Raw genomic sequence first — 1,041 nt, forward strand, 5'->3', positions numbered from 1 at the left:
CTTTTAAAATGTATTCAGAAATACGGAAGTATCGTTTGTCAGCAGATACATATATGCAACTCTTTTGAATTCTAATCCTTGAAAATTGAAAGATTTTTAAGAAATATGAAGTTTGCGTCCCATTCCCACAGTGATGATGTATGGTTGAGTTTCGATACACAACGTCAGGCACGTGGTTTACGATTATCTGCTTATCAGGCCTTTTTCTTTCTTCAACGCTTGTCTCATTCTTCAGTATCGTTTTTACTCGCAAGATCATGACCATTGAAAGAAAACAAATTTTCTATAACTTTCCATTCTATCATTGTTTTCCAAGCATATTTTTTGTCCACTGACCTTAACACTGTAACCACAGTGTGTTTTAAGTCGCACGTCTCCCATGCAGCCGTTAGACATAATTTCAGTTAGGTTGTACTTAGTGTCAAAAAGAAGTAGCTAAATAAAAACATATTCCAAATTATACTGCGAAAATAAATGAAACGATATGGCTAATGGTAGATTCAATAATAATCTCTTTTATCCAGTCAGTAATAGTATCGTACGACAATGCCCCCATAGTCGCTTTTTTATATATACTGTAAAGGCTTTTATGCAACGAGGAAAGGGTTTTGGCAAGAACAAAAAAATGAGTAAAGGGATGAGATGTCTGTAAAAACTACCCTATAGTAATATTTAACATTTTTGTCTGCGTAAATAGGCATTCTTTTACTGAGCATCTTTGTAAATATGAATTTAGAAATAAACTATACATTAACAGATTATCATCGTTTTTCTTATTTTTCTCTATCACAGTTCCTTTTTATTTTCCCCGTTTTCTTCGCCCCTTCGTTTCTCATTATCCGATAAGAAAAGTGAAAATCCAGTGATAAAGAAAATGTCGAGAATTCTTGTAGCACTTATCTAAACACCAAAGATCTGATATTTTAGATAGATAGCTTTTAAGAAATCAATGTTATAATGGCACATTAATGATATTTGGTAATTATTTAAGAAGATAATGAACGTGGAAGACCATGTTTTCGGGTCCAGGTTATCTTTAGA

The sequence above is a fragment of the Penaeus monodon genome, chromosome 24 (genome assembly GCF_015228065.2).
Source record: "Penaeus monodon isolate SGIC_2016 chromosome 24, NSTDA_Pmon_1, whole genome shotgun sequence".
In the NCBI taxonomy this organism is placed as follows: Eukaryota; Metazoa; Arthropoda; class Malacostraca; order Decapoda; family Penaeidae; genus Penaeus; species Penaeus monodon.